This window comes from Ambystoma mexicanum, chromosome 2q, assembly GCF_040938575.1.
Source record: "Ambystoma mexicanum isolate Mex_15411 chromosome 2q, UKY_AmexF1_1, whole genome shotgun sequence".
Classification (NCBI taxonomy): Eukaryota; Metazoa; Chordata; class Amphibia; order Caudata; family Ambystomatidae; genus Ambystoma; species Ambystoma mexicanum.
Genome location: NC_090924.1, coordinates 746769783 through 746791472, shown reverse-complemented (window position 1 = coordinate 746791472; position 21690 = coordinate 746769783). Strand labels below are relative to the sequence as shown.

Below are 21690 nucleotides of genomic sequence, written 5' to 3'. Positions count from 1 at the left end.
AATTTCAGTGTGCCAGCATCAAGTGATCCTGTCCTGGAGCAGCTTCTGTGACCGGAAGGACACTGGTGTGCTGAGACCATCACTCGAACTTGCCTTTCTCCAACCTATGAAGTGCTCGGAGGATGTCTGCATCAGTGTTACCTGCATTTCTTCTTCAACAGAGGTTGCATCATGCAGCTGCACCCAACCGTAAGAATGGCAACTCCTGGCAATCACTCACCGGAACCTATGCCAAAAGATCAAACCCCCAGACGCTCCACAAAAACATCTGGGCAAATTGGACTGTGGAGGGGGTGGGAGGTAAACGCTCTGAATCTGTCCCCCTCTAACCTCCATAGGATAACATTGGGATCAAGTCCCTTTGTCTCCAGCATTCCATTCACCTTTTGGCCATCGAACCTGGGTTGAGTAACCTGAAATACAAGAAAACATTTACTTCCCTTTAGTAACATTGGGAAAATGAACTGTACCTTACCTGCAGAGACTCCCAAGGGAGAAACTTTGTGGCTCCTGTGACCTTTGGGGACAAGGCCCTCTTATGCTTAGGGGTTGGACTGCTTCAGTTAGGGAATTACGGTGGGACCTGGTTCCATCATGTATTGCATTTAATCTGCTTACCTGTGTGACTTAACGTGCTTATGAACCTATGGTGAACATATAGATTTGTATTAAGCAATAATACCACCTGTTAGATTCATTTTTCAGTGTGACCAGAAGGTCTATAATAAATAACTTTTATACTTACTGTCTAAATTGAATGTGTGCGAATCCTTGTCCCACCCACACTCTCCAGAGAAGAAGCCTTGACTGCTCATCTACATACCTTGATAGGGTTGTGGCAAACCCCTCAGAGTTCCCTGTTCACAATAACTAGGGTGGCCTCCTAGAATCTGTCAACCAGGACAGATTCTAAAAATCCATTTTACCATGCTGTAGACACAAAACTTCATGCTCAGTTATAAAAGCATCAGGTTCACGGGTCTCAGTCTCACACAGACCATCGAGCATGTAGCTTCACTATGCCAGCCCCTTCCAGTATATGCACAATGTGAAAGCCCAAGATGTCAGCCATCCACTAAGAAAGCACGATCCAGGTCTTTGAAGCGGCAGACCCAAGGGAAACACGGACAAGCTGCACAAGAGACTGAAGAGCTACACATACACACAAACACACACCCCGCAGTTAGGGGAGGACTAGGACCTAAATAAAACAAAAGGGAGTTCGAAAGAGTGTCAGCATTTGGAGAACGTGGAGGCGTGGCAGTGGTACGTTGGAATCAGTAGAAGTTGTGAGCAAGCATACAGGAGGGGGAAGATGAAGTGAAGGAAGATAAATAGGAAGGAGAAGGGGTAAATAATGAAGGAGGTGATGAGGAGGAAGAGGCAAGCAAGCAGAACAAGGAGGTGGTGCAGAATATGCAAAAGGGGATGGGAATAAGGAAGCCAAGAGGAGAGGGGTGGTGGGGGGGTTTAGTACCAGCAGTGAAGACAGCCACCAGACCACATAAAGTGGCCTAACCCTTTGGAAGCTCTTGAGTTTGGCGTGGGAGCATTCAGCAGAGTGCTTCCTTCCTGCTGAAGCTTAACAAGCTAGCACAAACAGGCACTGAGAGCCAAAGCAAAGGTGGTCCATCAGGAATTGTGTCCTGGTTTTTCAAATTATTAAGAAAAACCTGAAGAAACCAGGCAGCAATAAGGAAGCACATGGCCACTTAAGCCCCCAGGCTGAGCATTGACAGTTACTTCAGGGACGGGGCACAGCAAATTAGTTTCTTGCCTAAGGAGACTTATTTACCCCAAGACTTTCGCTTTACTGGACCATACAGAGAAGCCATTTCATGGCTGTGTTGCATTTTCTTTAAGTGTCCTAAGTTATGTAACCAACTGCAATACAATTCTATTTGTTGAAAAACTATCTCCATAGATTTCGCTCAGCTTTGTGACACAACATAGCAGGGGTCCCGTGCCCAAGGTAACTGTCACTTCTCAGTCTTGGGGTTTAAGTGGCTGATTCCTATTTTCTTTGGGTTGGATCTTAATGAAGTACCTACTGAAAAAAAGAAAAGAGGGTGAAAGAACACATGTGTACCAGAGCAAGTACTATTTGCACTAGCATGGAGAAAAGAACTGTCAGGTGAAATCAACAGGAGATGCAGTGCAAAGCAACACTCATGCACTCCTGACTTGCCTATACAAAGAAGAATTTCTGCTAAGCTAAAGACTCGGGTCCTCTACCCATTGGAAAAATAATCGCAAAAGTACGGAAAGTGAAAAACACAGGAGTAATCCAAATGGCATGATTTACATTTCTCGGTTATTAGTGGCCCACAGCAAATTATCATCACATTACAAAAACATTGGGATTAATCGATTTTGAGAGGTCTAACTGGTGCTTGCTCAGTGCCTGCAATTCATGGGCTTTATTGTGGACACTGCCCTTTGTCTTTAAAGTTATTTTAGACTGATAAAGCAAGATTACATTTGCAATATTGAAGGCCGGATTTCTCTCAGGGAGTTGGCCAACACCACGAGTCTGGCTTTTTTGTCTCAGCATTACATGTCCCAATGCATTACAGAAAATGTCAAGGTTGAAGACTTGGCACTTTTGCCATAGTCAGTTAACACTCCAGTCAACTTATGCTTGTAGAGCCTCTCAGAGAAGGAATTATGAGCTTGATCATAAGGAAGACAGACTTTTAATGGTGAACTTTGGGTCGGCCCCATATTGCATTAAATACAGCAGCATGCGCTGAGAAGTCAGTTGTAGAGCAATGCACTTGAGTGAAGTAGTTTCTGCAGGAACTGCCAATGCATAACACTTGCTTTGAGCTTCGAAGGGGCTCTTTGATCATCAAATATCAAGTCAGTGGATTGCTTGGTCTGTTGTACTCTTCTCCAAAAGGACACGGTCTCAGTAGTCTACTAGACTTGTCTCAACGCCCAAGTGCCTTGATTCTGCAGTGGAGATCTATCCATTTATAGTGGCAACAAAGTTTTTTTCAAGCTTGGGGTTCAGGAGAAGTAGCGTTTCCCTCCATTTAGAAACATTGCCAGGATGCTGGCGTGACTATGGCGAGAAAGGCCTTGGTGGTTTTAGTTGTGCTATAGTGATGCCGCCAGTGTGGTTTCTGCTGAAATGTTCTACAGATTTTCGTATACCTCTTCCACAGATTATGGCACTGCTAGTCAGTCACGAGAAGTTCACTCTCCAACTTAAATGAAAGGTCCAGGTCATTAGTACTGAAAATTATGGGACAAAAGTGGTAAGTAACAGGCCTTTCTAGACTCTGCTGCAGGGCTCATCTAGAGCCCAAAACTTTCTCAAAGACTAGGAGTTTCAAGTCAGCATCGACAGTATCTGGCTTTGTTGGTGTGTGGAGCAGGGTATCAATTCCATTTGAGAATCTGTAGTGGACATCTTCAATCACTGAGAAGGATGCCAAACAACTGAAGAGTCTGTCAGGATAAGTGGGCTTATCACTCTACTAACTCAGAACAGCATTATGTGGATGATAGTAGGTTAATCTGGCATATCATAAATTGGAGTACATTTAGCCATTACCTCTGCCCCCCACCCACCATTATTCAACTGTATGCGAGGATACCAGCATACTCTGATTTTGGGCACTAACCGACAACTCTGCTCACAGGAAAACAATGCTGTTGTGTTGAACCTTTCAGAGCCTGAGATGTCAGGGCTTTGGATTTATCACAGCACTTTTGCATAGACTAACAAATCAATTACCCCTGGTAATGTTCTTTCTGATGGATGTTCCTCCTGCGGATTCCTCACCTTTGATATACAAGTATCCTACTTTGCAATCGTGGAAATGTTCGACAGCATGGAGCGCTGTGTGGCATTGTTGTAGATGTCCCTCGACAGTTACCATTCCCTTGTCTGGACGAGACGTCGATGATAGTAAAAATAGCACATACTGGACCCCTTGTATCAGTTCCTAGTTTTCCCATTCTTTCTGCTCAGCCGTCATGAGAAATAGATAACCTGCATGGGCGTTGAAAGAGAAGTGGTGAGCGATGAGGAATTTGTGAGAGGAACATTACCAGGGGTGAGTAATTTATTTTTCTAATGGATGATTCCGCATCTTTGATAGACTCCCAGAGCAGTCTTCTAAAGCGAGCGTCCTGGCCCGATAGTGTTCCTAAAAAGTTATGCTTTGAGAATGTATGGCGTGAGGAACCAGTTGCTGCATTGCAAATGTCCTGCACTGGTCCACCCCTTTGCAGAACTGAAATGGTTGCCACTCCCCTGTCGGACTGGGCTCTTAGATTAAGGATATATTTTCCAGCAATGGAGTAGCACTCCGAAATGCATAGGATGATCGAACTTGATAGATTTTGTTAAGTCACGGTTTGGCCTAACATGTGGGCAGCACTACAAATAAACAGTTGGCCATCCTGTCCGACTTTCGCCATTATACAAATGTAGAAGCCAAGAGCCCTTTTCGGGTCAAGTCTGTGTAACGACTCTTCATACTTAGAAGGGTGAAGAGGAGGATTAAAAAGCAGGTAGTGCCATCTTCTGCGTCTGATGAAATTCAGACACCACCTTCGGAAGGAAGGATGGATGGACGAACCTTCAGAACTATCTTCACCTTGGAAAATATAGTAATGGTGGTTTGCATGACAAGGCTTGTAGCTCACTCACTCTGCGAACAGAAGTGATGGCCACTAAAAAGATTGTTTTCAAGGTTAATAGCCTCAAAGGCCAAGAGAGGTTCAAATGGAGCTCCCATTAAAAATGATAGTGCCAGGTTCAAATCTCAGGACAGAACCAGAAAAGGGACCAGTGGGAATGTATTTCTCAGTCTTTTCAAGAATTGTCTGACAATTGGCATCTGAAAGTAAGATCCTTATTCTGGTGTGCATTTAACGCCAAGTATCCCTTTAACAGTAGCCACCTGCAGCCCTTGTTGGCCTAGTGCAGTAAATCTAACTGTACGCCAGCTGCAAAATGTGTTCCAAAGGAAGCAGTATTGGGCTTTTTTTTGCTGGTCTTCTAGTCGAAAGCAACACCTCCATAACGTATTCTGGGAGATCCCAATCTTTATATCTTAACCTCTCAGGAACCAAGTGTGAAGGTTCAGCTTCCCGAGTGAAGAAGATGGCCTCCCTCTTACGAGAGTAGGTACACACTGTGGGGAAGACTGAATGGAGGGCTGATGAACATGTCTAGAAGGTCCGGGTACAACGTTCTCATGCGCCAATCCAAAGCATTCAGGATCATTGATTTCCCAAATATCCTCAACCTCCTGATGACATGAGGCATGGTATGCGAGGAACAGGAGTGGAAACTCCCAGTCCACTACGAAAACATCCCCTGGAGTTCCTCTCTGAGGAAGTTACATGGAGCAGAACAGATTGCAATTTCTGTTGATACTGGACGTGAACAGATTCACTTGAGGGCTTCCCCAAAGGGTGAAAATCTCTAGAAGGACTTCCTGAACAAACTCCCACTTGTGGGAGATTGTGCTCTGCCTGCTCAGAGTGTCTACCGTCTTAGTCTCTTTCCTGGCTAGGCGAAAAGCAGACCGACCTAGTTTTGTAGCGTCCAAGACCAGAGCTGCATTGCATCCCTGCACAGTGGTAGTGACCCCCCCACACCTCTTTTGTTGAGGTAATGCATGGCCACTGTGGTGTCCGTTGAGCATATTGCCGTTTGGGTATCGTGCATGCAATAGATGGGGATGCAGTATAACTCAGACACCAAATAATCAAACCAACTCAGGAAGATGGCAAAGGTACTGTTCATTAAAACAGGGCTTTACAACGGACATCAACGGACGTTCGCTCGAGCTCTCAGTGCACTCATAAAAACATCCTTTTATGCAAGAAAAACAGACGTGACATCAAACTACGTGGCAAATAAGAAAAACCTACAAGGGATTGTGATACGTTCAAGGGGAACATCCAAGTATACTTTCTATAATTGCTGTGATTTTGAGTGGCCATCTGCTGTCATGTGGACAACTTATGCCTACCTCTAAAAACATGTCATCTTCCACACTATTAAGTACACAGTATATCATTGGTTCTCAAACTATAAGGCACTTTGTTATATGGCCCTCCATAATTGGTTGGCACGCTCGTGCCATTTCTGTAACATTCAGCTTACTCAGCAGCACGTAAGCTCATACCCAGGTGCCAGGAGGTGGAATTTACTTTACCTCCCCAAACAATTAGCCCAACATCTATCACCCATGCCTTCTGCCATTAAGATGGTCTTTGAACTTGTCCTTGCAAAGTATTCTCATTTCTGGGAATATTTGAGAGTCCGAGCATTCACCATCGTTGTTCTAGGACTCCATGCTCAACTCTATTTCCATCCTTGGATCACGTGACAGGAGACCACGATTTGGTCCATTTTGCAGCATTTAAATGGCTTACATGAATAACATTTTGGCTTACATGAATATTTGGCACGCTTGGTGTTCTTTCTTTGCACCTTAACAAGGGATGATTCAGCTTCACACGTTCACTGCCTTCAAGAATAGATAACCGACCTTGGCTGCTTGAGTTTTGATACCAGGCCAGGCAGCCTGGCCACTCGTTTCCACGAGCTCCGCTTATTCTTGCTGCGACACAGTTCTCTCCTCTTCTCTCCATGGGTACTGGCTTACTAAATTCATGACACTGATGTCCAGTCTTTATATTATGGCAGCTTTGCCTGCAGTCTATTTAGTACATATAGCCAGCTTCTAAGATTTTTAATCTACTTGCGTCACAGAATCTATACAGTTTTTGAACGGCTTGCATTTTCTGCAGTGCAATCTTCTTTCCACATATGAAATTTGATTCTTAACTTTATCAGTTTCTGTAAGATCCATGCATGCTCTTCAGCCAGTATTCTCAGGGCATCACGCTTGTCTTCTGTGACGTCACCAGATCCTCATTTAGCTCCTTTTCATATTTCTTCAGGGAGTTCCTCAGATTATCGTCTCTTCAGGGATACATTTGATAGGGTTTTCTAAGAGGATACCTTCTTTCGAATACTCGCCGTGGTATGGTCACAACTGCTGGTGTTAAGCATGGCACAATCTCAGGCTTCAAACATACAGGAGATAGGGGGGCAGGATTTCCTGCAGAGGCATGTAACTGCTCCTCTACACAGTCATTATCAGGATGTTCTTGCCCTACATGGAGGGGAAAAGAGGCCATCCGCGCCAGTCTCATCGCCTTTACCTGCAACTGGTTTATGTGTAGTCTTGATTCTGCAGGGGACCAAAGTCTGTTCATTGTCATATCGCTCATGTGAGCTACCTATCCCGTGAGGAAAGCATCCATGACTACAATTCTATGGCCAGAGCTGCCAAAAAGGAGGAGATGTGAGGGCCCACTAGAAGGACCTCATACTTAGGTGGGCTTCTGGCATCAGGAAAATGCTGGATGCCATGAAACTCAACCTCAGAAAAAAAACGAACACCGGTAGATATTGGGCGTTCTGACATCTCACAACTAACTGCAAGCTACATTGAGCCCTCAATTGGGGAGGCAAAGCCTTCCCGGAGGAACAGTCCAGAACCACTATTAATTGAAGCTTTTGAGAAGGTGTCACCTGGGACTTCTTGAAGTTGAGGGAGAGCCCAGTTTGTGGAAGGCCTGGCAGGTGATGTTGAAGAGCCTGCAAGCGAGAGCAAGCTCTGATCAGTCAACAGTTTAGGTAAAGAAAGATATGAATTCCCCCCTCCACCTTAGATTTGCTGAGACTACTGCCATCAACTTGGTGAAGACCCTCGGGCAGAGGTGTGCCTGAAAGGCAATACTCAAAACCGATAATGGAAGTGCCAAAGGCAAACCTCAGGTACTTTATGTGCTTGGGATGTAAAGGCACATGAAACTAAGCATCCTGAAGATCAAGTGACACCATCCAGTCCTGGTGCTGAAGGGCCTTGAGGATCTGCAAAAGAGTGACCCATCTTGAATTTGTTTTTCCCGAGGAACTTGGTCAAGGGCCTCTGGCTCCAGGATATGTTGCATTCCCTCGCCTATCTTGGGAACCAGAGATCAGGTGGAGTCCCAATCCTGGTATCAATCCAGTACAGGTACCTTCTCCACAGCACCTTACTCCAACAGGGTAAGAATCTCCTGTAGAAGGATCAGATCTGGTTCCAGAGGTTATTGTTCCCACACAGGACAATCTGGGGGACTTTGCAGAAATGGGACACAGTACTCTGAATGCATGGGCACTACAGACAGTGGCCCAAGGGTACTAAAATGCCATTCTTGCAGATGCTGGGGTCAACCTGCCTCCCACCAGGCTTCTATGAGCAAAATGCTGAGAGGTTTTGGGGAAGTGGCAGAGTACAATGAGGAGAGTGTTGCCCAAGCATTTTAGGCTCCGCAACCCGTAGGGGCACATGTAAACCTCCTTTGTCCTTTTGTTCTCCTCTTCCCCTTTGACGAAAAGAGCAGTAATATTGAAAGGAATGCCCTCGCCAAGCATGTGAAGGCAGGTGGTGGTGTGGCTGACAAGTTAGTTATGGTGAAGGTCCTGAATGAAGCTGTACCCACAAACTTGCAATAGAAATTAAGAAAAGATACTTTTTGCAACACATCACTGTAGGCTTTCACCACAGTGAGGTGAAAGGGGAAAGTTAAAAGACAGACACCCTTCAAAAGATCTCTAGAGAGGGCACCCTAACAAATGGTATAAAAAAAGCAGACCCCACCCAGCGTTTTCCAAGGGACAAGAAACTAAAGTTACTCACTGTAGTGACTAAAGTACTCATTCACTAATCCCCTTTCCTCCATCCTTGTGGGCGTCCGTCCCCATACATGAGGACGGTACCTCAACCTTCAGCAACAAAAAATTGAGCTCCCCATTTAAATTTAGTAAAGCGCATGGGGGCGCGGCCTCGGGCGTTGAAACGACCCACCGAGGCCCCGCCCTACGGCGCCTCACCTCAGTCCCCTTTGAACACATTGGAAGCGTTGATACCCATCTACGCCCATTACATATTAGCCATTGGCATACTCGTGGTGGAAGGCAGATGGTATGTATGGAGGAAAGGGGACTAAGTACTATGAGTACTCTAGTCACTACGGTAAGGCATGCATTACTTACCGTAAAAGTATTTGATTGCATCTGCTTATATTCACATGCTGCGCATATAGTCCAACATTCAGTGGTCACCACAGAGTATTGCATCTTGTCTGTCGAGAATCAAAAATGGACTTTGACATGGGCGTGCCTGTAACACTATCCCTAACATGACATGTAGTGTACCCAAAATCCCTCAAGCGTCGAGGTCCCTCCGTTTGTATTTTATCTGCCGTGAGGGAGCATATGACAATCGTGAGTACAGAAAGGAGAGAAAGTAGTAAGAAGTCTATGTTCCTTCCATCCGAGCAGGGAAGAAGGGCGGGCGCATGTGAATCTAAGCAGATACAATCATCATACTTACGCTTTTACGGTAAGCAATGCATGTCTTCTGATGCTTGTTAATCTGCTTAGAATCACATGCTGTGCATAGACTAGCTAGCAGTACCCAGAGTTGGAGGTGGGATGTGAGAAGGAACAGTAGTGAACAGATGACTTAGTACTGCTTGTCCCACCTGAGAAGCAGACCTAGAATGAGTGTCTAGGCAATAGTGTTTTGTGAAGGTGTGTACAGAACTCCAGGTTGCCGCTTTGAAAATGGACTCCAGGGGAAACATTTGCAATGAATGATATGGAAGCCCTAGTGCCTCGAGTAGAATGTGCTCTAGGATTGAAGGGCAGTTCTCTCTTAGCAAGAGTGTGATGCATTTGGCAATCCACCTAGAGATCGTAGATTTGAAAACAGGTTCTCCCTCTCTACCTGCTGCCACTGAAACGACAAACTGATTTGTTTTTGTTAATGGTCAAGTTCTTTCCATGTAAAACATGACTGCTCTGCATACATCCAGTGTGTGCAGGCTTCTTTCTCCCAGGTTTGAGGGGTTCTGAAATAACGGTGGTAGTTCTATGGACTGGTTCACATGGAACTTTGAAATTAATTTAGGCGCAAACCTAGGGCGAGTGCGCAAAACACCTTATCTATGAACTGTTACAAAGGGGTGTAGAACCGAGAGCGCTCGTAGTTCAACGACTCTCCTAATGGAAGTAATGGCTATTAAAAAGGCAGTCTTATAAGTGAGATCTTTGAGACTTGCTTTATGCATGGGCTCGAAAGGAGACCCCATAAGTCTAGCAATACCACGTTTAGGTCTCATGCGGGAGCTGGGTTAGAAATGGGAGGGTGAATTCTCTTTACTCCTTCCATGAAAGTCTTAATAACTGGTCTCTTCCACCACAACACCTTTTGTTGTGCTGTAGTGTAGGCTGAAAGAGCAGCTAAGTAAACCTTTAGAGAGTTAAAGACTAGGCCCGAGTCGGGTATAAAACGATGTGTAGGAGAGCAGTCAATGGGGTTGATGCTCTTAGAGTTGCACCAGATGACAAAAAGCTTCTACTTACTGGAATAGCAATATCGTGTGTTAGGTTTTCTTGCCTCCCTGAGTATGTCCATACATCTTTTAGGGAGTTGCAGGTGCCTGAACTCTGACCTCAGGAGCCAGGCCGATAAGTTCAATGTTTGCGAGAATGGGTGAAGTGTCTCCCCCTTGCCTTGTAACATGTTGTACGAGCAAGGCAGTGTCATTGGAGGAGATGGGGACATCGCCATCAGATGAGCGAACCAGGGTTGGTGGGCCCACACGGGAGCCACCAATATCATTGTGACGAGTTCCTGGTGCATCTTGTGCACTATTTTATTGAGTAGATGAGTCAAGGGGGATGCGGGGGAGGGAGGAGAGGGGGTGGGAGCGTAAAATGTCCCTGACCAGGTTATCCAGAGTCGTTCCCCTTGGAACGTTTCTGAGGGTACCGAGAGGTGTAATCTTGGCACTGAGCGTTCTCCAGAGTTGCGAACAAGTCAATCTCTGGGAAACCCCATTCCGCGAAAACATTGGAGACAATGTCTTCGTGTAATCGCCATTTGTACTCTATTGGTAGTGAGAAATCTTTGCTGAGTACGTCTGCCAGAAGATTGAGTTCCCCTGGAACATGAAGAGACAACAGAAACATGTGTTTGAGAGCCCACTTCCAAATGTTCTGGGATAGTTTGGACAGCCCTGGAGAATGAGCGCCCCCTGGTTTGTTCAGATAGTACATGGCCGTGGTGCTGTCTGTGAGGATCAGGACCGTCTTCCCCTGAAGTTGTGTCTGAAAAACTTTCAGCGCTTTGAATACCGATAGCAATTCCAACAGGTTTATGTGGCTGGATGCAATGTCTGACAACCAAACTGTGCGCGGTCTGTTGTAGCAAGTGAGCTCCCCACCCTGTGAGAGATGTGTCTGTAGTTAGAGTGGCCTCCACTGCGGGGGTGGTGAAGGATTTCCCTTTCAAGACGTTCTCCCTCGACCACCACCTTAGCGAGAGAACGAGGGCTGGCGAGACAACCACTAGATAATCCAATTGTCCGCTGGCCCGACACCACTGGCTGTTGAGCCAGCTTTATAGTGATAATTTCGAATTCAATAATTTCGAATGCATTAATTTCAATCAATGTCGAGAAAACAAATTCCCACCCTAACCCCGTTTTTTTAATAACCCTTTTACTAGCCAAACCCCAAAAAATACATAAAATTGAAAAAAAAAAATGTTGAATATTTTTTTTTTCAAACATTTTTTTCGAAACATTTTAACTGCACACCGTTGAGCCACTCCTGCATTGGACGCATGGGCAAGCGTGCATGAGGAACCAAATAAATACATGAGGCCATCATTCCCAACATTCGCATAGCTTTGAGTACCGTCACCTCTCGACTGGCTACATACCGAGGGATTTGAAACAGCATGTTTTGGATCCTCTCGGAAGATGAGGCCGTCCTTTGTTCAAATTAGAGCCCCTAGGAACTCTTTAACCTGGATGGGGTCTAGGCTGGATTTCTTCTCGTTGATGGGGGAATCCTAGACTGAATAAAAGATCTATAGTTCTTTGGGTATTTGACAGACAGGTTTCGTAGGAATCCCCTGTTATGAGCCAGTCATCGAGGTAAGGATAAACTGGGATAGATTGCCTGCGCAGGTGTGCTGCTGCCGCTGGCAGTACATTTGTAAATACCCTTGGTGCAGAGGCCATGCAGAAGGGTAGTACTTTGAACTGATAGTGCTGGTCTTGTATCATGAATCTGAGGTATTTTATGTGCGCCAGCAACATTGAAATATTAAAGTATGCATCTTTCAAATCCAATGTTGCCATGTAATCCCCCTGTGCGAGCAGGGGAATTACCTCTTGCAGAGTGACCATACTAAACTTATAGGGCTTCCCAAATTTGTTTGCTGGGTGCAGATCTAGTACAGGGTGCATGGTGAGTGACATCCTTTTTGGGTACAAGGAAGTACACTGAATAAATACCCTTATTAACCTGTAGAAGTGGTAGGACCTCTATGGTGTCTTTTTCCTGCAGGGTTTCGACTTCTTGTAGCAGGATACGCAGATGTTCTGGCGTCCGGCGTCTTGCTTGTGGCGGTCTTAACTGTGGGGTCCGGAAGAATTCTACACAATACCCGGGGCCGACAGTCTTTAACACCCACTGGTCTGTAGTTATTCCCTCCCATGCTCGAAGAAATTATGTTAGCCGGCCCCGACCGGGGATGCATGGGAGAGGACCCGGGATTGCGATTTCAGGCCTGAAGCTGGGGATCCTCGAGGGGTAGAATTCCAGCCCCTTTCTTTACCACATTTGTTGCCCCCTTGTGGGGAATGGGGTGGTGTAGCTGCTGGTTCCTTCACCGAGCTGTATTGATTTTGAGGGAACCGTTGCCCACAAAAGGAATGTCCATTTCCACTCCCCCTTCTTTGTGAAGGTCTCTGCGTGATCTGATCCAGAGTCTTAAGAGTGTCATGCTCCTTTTTTGAAGTTTCATGGGCTTCATCCACGGCTTTACCAAATAAATTGGTCTCCTCCACTGGTTAATTTATAAGTAAAGCTTGTGTTTCTGGCTTGAACCAGAGTTCCCTAGCCATGCGTACCTTTTCACGAGGGTACCATGAGCCAAAGACCTTCCGGCCGTTTCTGCTGCATCCAAAGTATTTTTTAGCACACTTTGGTTAACTTGCTTGCCCTTTGCCACTGTTGAGAGCAGACGGGCTCGCAGTGGCTCCGGGATTTCTTGAAGGCCCTCCTCTAGCTTGGCTCATTGCGCATCAGCATAGCTGGCCAACAACGTTTTATTGTTTGTGATGCCCGTGGAGTAAGTCGCCGCAGTGATCCTTTACCCCAGAGCGTAAAGCCTTACCTTCCTTGTCAGGGGGTGCCTCCCCAGTAGATCGGGGAACCCCTGCTCTTTTACTGGTAGTTATAACCAGTGAATCTGGAGTAGAATGATCCCTGATGTAAAGAGGGTGAGAGGGGGAAGGTCGAAAAAGTTTCTCTACCCTTGGATTCACTGCTCTAGTAAGTGCAGGTGTTAATAAAGAAAGGGCCAATCTCTTCTTAATTGGTTTTTCTTTCAAAATGTCTTCCACAAAACCAGCCTCTGGAACAGCTTCCCTGAGTAGCAACGTTGAAGTGTTCCGCTGCTTTCCTCAACATGGCGTTGAAAGCCATTTGATCGTCGACCGGGGAGGCCTGTCGAGTGGGGGTGGTTGGAGGGGAGTCCAAGCACAAGGCATCAGGTTCCGGTGTTGGAGTAGGCTGCTAAGGGCAAGGATCAATGGGATCCGGGTCTACTCCCCAAACCTCAGTGGGGTCTAAATGTACCTCCTGGGAGACGACAAAAAGATCTTCATCTTGAGCCTCCTCCTCAGTGAGGTCAAACATATTCCTCTTCTTCCTCATCTTGGGTAGGGTCAAAGACCGTCTGCAGCTTAGTCACAGGGAGAGGGGGATTTTCCTCCCTAGACCTCTTGGGTGTCGACACTCAGTTCCACAAATATCTGTAGCCTGTCCATGCATCCTTCAAATTTTTCTGTGGTCCAAACAGATGAACCAGAACAGTCCAGGGGTGGAAATCGCTCTTCTATTGGATCTTCTGTTTGCAAACGTCGAAGAAATCCCCTCAGGAGCTTCCGAAAAGTATTTTCAGGGTTACAACAGTTGACGCGTATCCTTTTGCTTGTCTCTGGGCCTTTCCGTAGGTTACGGTAAATCTTTCGGCCTATCCTTGGGTTTTGACGAATCCTTGAGTTTGTCCTTGGGTTTCGATGAATCCTTGGACTGATGCTTGTGAGAATCCGACAAAATGATCCTGGCAATGCTCTCAGAAATCACTTCAGCATCGGGAAGCTCTAAAGTATGGGCCCTCTGGTTGCACGACTTTCGGCGGAACCAGGGCCTTTTTGGCCGTGGATGCTTTCTTCCGATGCGTTTCGACATAATGGTGGCTATTGGGATCAGCGCACTTCGATTTAACAGGCCCAGTCGCAAGATGCACCTGCGGTTGTGTGGAGGGCTGCTGACCCTAAAGGTCGGCGGGCAAGGCCGAAACTTTCGGTGTGCCCGTTGGCGCTATGGACCGCTTCGACTGTTTCGTCGAAGACTAACTAGGGTTGTCTCTTTAATGTGGGGAACATGTGCGTCTATGTCGCCAGGGTGTACATTCCCCATAGCAGGGCCAGAGTCTTGCCTAGCGGGGCCGGGGACAGGCGACGTGGAGCGAGAATTCTCTGCCGAGAGGTCATCGCCTCCAGATCAGAGGCTTGTTCGTCATTCAGCCCCTCGTCGCAATCGGCAGTTGTGGCAGCGGGAGAACCAGATCAGCCTGCGACATTCCGTCGGCCGCCCACCGCTTAACACGGCACTCCTTCAAAGTTTTCGGTGCAGGAGCTAGCAAGCCACACAAACCGTCTCGTTGTGATTAAGGGGTAAACACCGGTTACATTTACGGTGCTTATCCTTCTAAGGGAATTTGGCCTAAATTGAGTCCTCTCCATAGCTGAGGAAATAAATGGTGACAGAGACCCAGGGAACAAAGAGGAAAGGGAAAGGCATTCTCAGAAAGGGAAATATCCACCGCGACCCCACTCTCCCTACTGTGTAGACCGGCCAGAGGGACCGACCACGTGGTCTGCAGCGCCGACCGGACACCATCGGTCGAAGATCCGTGAACAGTCTTCGGCAGAGAACTGGAACAGCCATCGATGGAAGGGATGGTAATAACATTTATAACTTTAATAATATATACGACCAAAGGTCAAAGAAAACAATAGCAATCTCTCTGGACGAGCTCTGCATAAGGCGACCAGTGTGCTGTGCTGGGCGGAAAAAAAACAATCTGAGGGACCTCGACGTGCAAGGGATTTTGGGTACACTACACATCACGTTAGGGAAAGTATTACAGGCACACACATGTCGACGTCCCCTTTCAATTGTCGAAAGACCAGATGCAATACTCTGCAGTGACCACAGGATGTCGGACTATATGCACAGCATGTGATTCTAAGCAGATTAACAAGCATCAGAACTTTAATTACTAGTACGTCCCATCCCCCTTTCCTCCATCCTAGTGGGTGATTCCACCAAACAACATAAGAGTTGAGCCGTGATAACCAGCCTCATATCTAGGCGGAAGCAAAGGTTCTTCAGAACCGCCTGACCAAATTCAGCATCGCTCCTCAAGCTGGTGTCCGAGTGCAGAGTGGGCCAGGTTTTCGCACTCAAACACTTGTGTATGGGCGCAATACAAATAAATTATATCATAAGTAGCCGCCTTGCTGATGACATCCCAAGAAGCAGGTCTCTGAAACAACGGCCGTGGCCTTGGCTCTGACCCCAAAGGCATGAACACCCTCAGGAACAGGTATGCCCATGGCCGTGTAAGCCTCCGAAATGGCCTGGACGTGCAACCTGCGATGGAATCCTGAGAGCAGGGGGAGGAGCCCCCAAAAGACAAAAAATTGCTCTACTTCCTGTAGGATTTTGTCCGAGAGATAAAACATGGACCCTCTTGAGGTCCAAGGAATGCAGGGCCCTCTCGGCCTCAGACTGCATGTTCCGGAAGAACACTGGTAAGCAGATCTCCTGATTCAGATGAAATGTAGAGCCCACCTTGGGCAAGAAGTTTGGGTGTGTGTGCGCAAGATGACATTGTCGTGACACGTGGTGAAGGGCTCACATAAGGACAACACCTGCAGCTAACTAACCCTGCACGCAGAGGTGAGAGGCACCAGTAAAACAGTCTTTAGTGTCTCCAAGAAGATGTCCACAGAGGCCATCAGCTCGAAAGACTTGCGCTACAAAGCTGCCAGAAGCCCATTGAGGTCCCACACTGGGTGCAGACCCATGCACTGGAGGAAAAACCTAGAGAACCCTTTAAGGAGGGGCTTAACCACCGGGATGGCCACAGAAAAACATGCTCAGGGTAATTCTTATAAGCCCCAGTGGCCACCAAATAAGTACGACAAGTATCCACCTGAACTCCAGAACGAGCCAGGTGCGCTGAAAAGGCCAGTAAGTTATCCAGAAGACAGGTGACCGGGTCCAGACTATTATTACAAGCCAAATGGCAGAACCTAGTCCATTTACTTTTATACTGTGACAGAGTAAAGGGTCTCCTTGCCTGCTGAATCATTTCCCAGTTGTCATCTGAAAATTGAGCATGTTGAAGCCTCAGCTGGTCAGGGAAGGTGGACGGGTCCATGGGAGCACAACTGCAACAGATCCGAAAACCAGGATCTCAAAGGCCAGTAGGGGGTGGGGGGTACAATCAGGATGAGGCTGCAACCCACTGAAGCCAGGAAATTGCAGAGGGTCTGTTGGAGCACAGGGGTGGGTGGGAACGGATAACACCTGCGGCCATGCCAACGGCTCTGGAAGGCATCTCCCAGAGAACCCGACCAAAGCAAACTAAGGCACTTGGAAATCAGAGGGGATGCGAACAACCCCTCCAACACCAGAACAGGGGGCAACAAGGCGTCTGAGTGCAACTCCCACTCGTAGGTGTTCAAACCCAAGTGGCTCACTCAGCTGGTCCGCTTCTGCTTTGCTGTCCCCCGAGAGGACTGCTGAAATCTAAATCCCCTCCATCAGGGCCAATTCGCAGATAGGGAGGGTCTGCCACCCTGCTTGTTCAGGTAAAACATTGTAGAAGAATGGTCCATCCTGACCAGCACAGACGTATCCCTGATAAGGGGCAAGAAACGCATTGAGGGCCAGGCCCACTGCCCCGAGCTCGAGCAGACTAATATGTAGAGAGCTTCCGCCCAGGACCATGCTCCATGAATCAAATAGCCCTACAGAGTAGCCCCCGAGCCAGAAAAAGGGGAGCCCGCCCTCACCACTAGGGTATGCTACAGTCTGGTGAAGGGGGCTGAACTGACACCCCATCTCCGGATCCCAATTGGCCACCAGGTGGAGCTGGAGGCGCTGAATCGTAAGGTGATCTTGTTGTACAGTGAGCATGCAGGAGGCCATCAGGCCCAGAATGTTCTGGATCCACAATGCCGAGGCGGTCGAGATGGCCAGAAAGAGCCCCACCACCTTGCAGAGGGCAGAAGCCTCTCAGGCATAGGGAACACCTGCTGAAATGTAGTGTCCCAATGCACCCTAGGAAGACCAGTTTCCGAGATGGGCACAACTGTGACTTCCTGTGGTTGAGAGAGAACCCCAGCTGATGAAGGATATCCGCCAATCTCAGCCCTTCGGGTGACCCCGCCCTCACCAGCCAGTCCAAATAAAGGTACAGATTATGGCCCCTTCAACTTTGTGAAGACACGAGAGGCAGCATCTTGTACTGAAAGTGGTACGACAATAGTGAACCGCAGAAACCTAAAATGCTGTTCGTAGATGGGTACATGCAGGAACGCACCCTTGAGGTTCAGGGAACACATCCAGTCCCCTGCACACAGACTATTTGTGTGGGAGTAATCATCTTGAAGGATTCCAGCAGTAAAGACTGGCTGTTGGGTACAGCAATATTTCTGAAATGGTACCCGGAGCCCCTGTCTACAAGAGGAACCGGTTCTATCGCCTGCATCTCCCAGAGCGAAAGGACCTCCTGTAAGAGCCGGGGGTCCGATATGACAAAGTGGTGGAGAGGATGGTAGAAGCAAAGGAAGACTGATGCCCATGGAGACTACAGGTAGGACCCACAGGTTGCTGAGGAGCCCCTTCCAGGTGTCCTGAAACAGAGCAACGGCACCCCACAGGCGAGCTGTGTGCCCATACCTTGACGTCACTGCTTCATGTCGTCAGAGGTGGGGGCAGAGGAGGCAAAGCGGAAAAACCTGCACAATATCCTCTGCTGCTTCCTTCTGTTGTCACTGGACGATCAGTCAGGCCTCCGTGTACTGCGGTCCCGGAACCCCTTAAAGCAGGAGAAAGCGTGGGGCTTGAACTTAGTCCTGCCATGGGGCAGAGGGAAGGATTTATGTCCAGGTTTGTCAGGATGGCCAAGGACTTGGCGGTTTGAGTGGAGGCTTTGCGAACTCCACGCCCTCAAAAGGCAGAATCAGGATCTGCTCCTGCACATTAGTTGAACTTGTGGCGTGCATCCAAACCATCCTTCTCATCTCGACACCAAGGCACAGCCCTACGCTCGCTGTGTCTATGTAGGAGACAGAAGACTCCATGAAGTCCTTTGCAATGGCCTGGGCATCTGCCAAATTGGCCTTGAAGAAGGCTTGCTTGTCCAAAGGGAGGTTGGGCAGCAATTCCTTAAGCTCCCACCACAGCTTCTTGTTCACCGCAGCCAAGAGGGAGTCCACGTTGGCTTGCCGCAGATGCAGCCCTGAGATGGAATAACAGCGCTTTGCCAAAGAATGGAGGATTTTGTCATCCTTGGAAAGGCAACTGGAGGTGGCTCCTGTGGAAGAAGATGACGAAGATGATGGTTTAGAATACAAGGAGGCCGCAGCCACCACTGAAGAATGAGACTGAGGGTGGGAGGCCAGGAGGATTGGCCCCGTCCGTCAGCCTGAACCTGCTGTGCAAATTCCTTTTCATCTGGGCATTGGCCCAGGGCTTCTCCCAGAACTTTTGCACCGCCTGCAGGACATCCTTCTTGAGAGGGATTCCAGACCGTATCATGGTGCGCTTATCCAAGACCTCAGCTAGCACTCATGACTCCTGGGGGGCTTCCTCTGGCAGAGGGACCCCACAAGAACTCGGCCAGGCACTGAAGGCGAACATGAAAGGCCTTAACAGATGCCGAGGGTTGATTGTCCTGAGCATCATGGCCCCCCCCCTTTTCACGAAACGAGGGGAGATCTGGGCCTATGATACAGGTGCCAACTGCCCCCCCTTGACCTCCTGACCCCGCCCCTTGACCACCCCTTGACCCCCCTTTGCCTCCCCCCCCCCCAAAGTCTGGCACCGAAGACAGGTCCAACAGATGTTCAGGGGGAGGAGTTGGTGGTACAGGAGGTGGAGGGGTCAGAACAACCAGTAGAGCCTTGACTAGGGGAGGGACCAGCACTACAACTGGCAGCGCAGGAGGATCGGGAGGAGTACCCAGAGGAGGGGGGACAGGGCAGCACCACCTGCTGCAGTATATCCTTCAGGAGCCCCTTCATCTGATGGGAATGCAAGAGTTAGCACTCGAAAAGAAGCGGTCCTCGCAACGAGTGTAGTGTGTAGGGGCCCAGCCCTCAGAGGTGCTGGGCTTCCACCACTGGTCAAAGCGCTGAGGTGCCTGTGGCATATAACCATAAGGCTGTGATGGATAGATGTATCCCTGAAGAGACCAGATGCCAATACCGTACAATCTGCTGCTGCTTTCAGGGGGAAGGGCACTGGGTTCATCTTGCAAAGCCCATTCGATGGGCAAAAGCACAGGGGCAGGCCCTGCTGGATCCAAGATAACCGCCAGCCTGGCAGCATCCTCCACGTGCCTCTCCACCATTTTGAAGCCATGCCCGGGATGTGAGGGCGCAGAGGCCAGGATCCACGAGATGCCTCAGACACAGGAGACTACAGCTCGGTCCAGCTGCTGTAACGCCCTGACTCGCGAGCTCCGGTAGGCTGGAAGCCCTGGGCACCTGTGCCAGTAGCCGTGCTGGATCGTAAAGGACAGACTTTTGGGAGGTGGCACTCTACTATCACTTACAATAGCCCCCCACCACCCGGATCGAAGAACGATGAAAGCCTTTGAGGCCTCGGGCCTGCCAGAACCTGAATGCAAGAAACCCCAATCTGTGGGAACCACAGGGAAGGAGACGCTGTGCTGTCGAGCCGTGTTGAACAGCGGGCCTTCCTCGTCTTGACGAGAGGTCCTGGAGACAAAATCCTTAAGGTGGGGCGGAGGATAAGTGTGGAAGATCTCCCTCCACCACGACAACCGATTCTTCAATGCTCTGTGACCGAGAGTGCTGCAAGCCGAACATGCGTCCAGCAGTGGTCGGGCCCCAAACACTCAATGGGGTTCAGAGGCCGGTACCAGTGGTCGCATGAGGTACATCTCATGAATCCTCCTGCGGCTGACATGCGCTGGGAGAGTCGAGGAACCGAAGGGAAGTTAAATAAGATTGAGAAAAAGAAAAATGGGGAGCAAGCTGAAAGCTAAAAAAAATCTCTGCGCTGACTGCCAGGTCCGACACCATCTGTATGGAAAAAGGGACTGAGGTGAGGCGCCACGCCCGAGGCCGCACCCCTGCATGCTATACTAAAATTTTATGGGGAAGCTCAATTTTTTTACTGCCAAAGGTTCCGCTACTGTCGCCATGTTGAGGACGCCCACAAAGATGGAGGAAAGGGGACGGGACATGACATACTAGTATAAATATTAAAACAAATGAACCTTTATATAACATTCCAGTTTTAAGAAATAAAGTTAGACATTTTTTGCCAGAAAGCTGCACTAGTACCAGTCCGTAAAATGCAGCTAAGGGTGAAAAGAGGCAAACTTTAAGGGAGACAAACAAAACATGACGAGTAAAAAAAACACCTTAAAACCAAGTCAGACATAAGTATGCCCGGCCATGTACTTTTGTATACTCTAGAACTTGAAGAAAAAGGTAGGATGTGAGACTCAACACTGCATCAAGAGTGTTAGCTCTCCATGGATGCAGGATTTTGAGAATGTTATAAAAATGAGGAAATGTGGAACACTACATTTTTGCTACACATGGATTGAAAAGACGACAATTTGAGGCAAAGAACAACCTCGAGCTAAGAGATCTTAGGCTTAAGGTTTAATTAAAGCACTGAACATTCTTAAGTAGGTTTTGATTTACCCAAGTTCGGAGGAAAATAAATGGAATGAAAATGTAACTGAAACACAGAAGAGGTTGGTGCGCAGCGAGGAACCCATGGGCTGTTGCACCTCTACCCTTTTTTCAGTGAACATTGTTCTAGATGTGTTCAATCCTTCCAATTGATGATCACAGTTAAAAATAAGCAAGACTAAAACCCAAGGTAACTAACCTTATGCACTTGAGCTTTTGGTTTCATGTTTATCTATTTATAGAAAAACCATGGTGAAATGTGCTTCTTTCCACCTCAAAAACAAAGGTGAGATGTTATGAAGAAGTTTAATCTGCTACGTTATTTACCAAATCCTTCCATTATTTTAAATACAATGTGATCACTTCAATGGCAGAAATAAAGGTCTAACCACAGGCTGAGCGGTATATGTGGTCAGAAGCAATAAAACAGGCATGCATAGAGCATACACTTTAACAAACCCTCCCTAAAGCTATGAAACTTATTAAGAACACCAAGGAGTTCCTCAAGATTTTTTACAATATCAAACTTTTATTGGAAAAAAA

The 21690-nt window shown here is 47.8% G+C and overlaps 1 protein-coding gene across 2 annotated transcripts in view; it reads right to left on the bottom strand.

Annotated features, from left to right (window-relative positions):
• DNAJB6 (DnaJ heat shock protein family (Hsp40) member B6) overlaps positions 1-21690 on the bottom strand; it is a 739852-nt gene that overhangs the window by 303465 nt on the left and 414697 nt on the right. The window lies entirely within an intron of this gene.